Raw genomic sequence first — 600 nt, forward strand, 5'->3', positions numbered from 1 at the left:
GACCATGTCTGCTTGGAATTTGACACAGAGATGGATGTGAAACCAGGACATAGTAGGACTCGTATCCTGGAGTTCAGGAAAGCTGATTTCAAAAAACTCAGAGAAATATTAGGTAGGATCCCATGGCTAGAAATGCTGAGGGGGAAGTCTGCACAGGAAGGATGGGAGATGCTGAAAAATGAAGTGCTTCAGGCACAATCGCAAACTGTCCCGATGAGAAAGAATGGTGGGAGATGGGTAATGAAGCATTCCAGGGATGGATGGCTTGCATCCCACGTTGCTAAAAGAAATTGCAGATATTATTTTAGAGCCTCTGGCTCTAATCTTTGAGATTTCCTGGAGTACTGGTGTTGTGCCGGAAGACTGGAGAAGAGCAAATGTTGTCCCGATCTTCAAGAAGGGAAAAAAAGATGGACCCAGGAAATTACGGGCCTGTCAGCTTGACATCAATACCTGGAAAATTTCTAGAGCAGATTATTAAATGCTCTGTCTGTGAGCACCTTGAATGGAATAAGTTAATTGGTAGTAGCCAGCATGGGTTTATCAAGAATAAGTCATGCCAGATCAACCTTATCTCCTTTTTTGACTTGAGTTACTAAA

Source organism: Gekko japonicus, unplaced genomic scaffold, assembly GCF_001447785.1.
Source record: "Gekko japonicus isolate JY-2015 unplaced genomic scaffold, Gekko_japonicus_V1.1 scaffold143, whole genome shotgun sequence".
NCBI lineage: Eukaryota > Metazoa > Chordata > Lepidosauria > Squamata > Gekkonidae > Gekko > Gekko japonicus.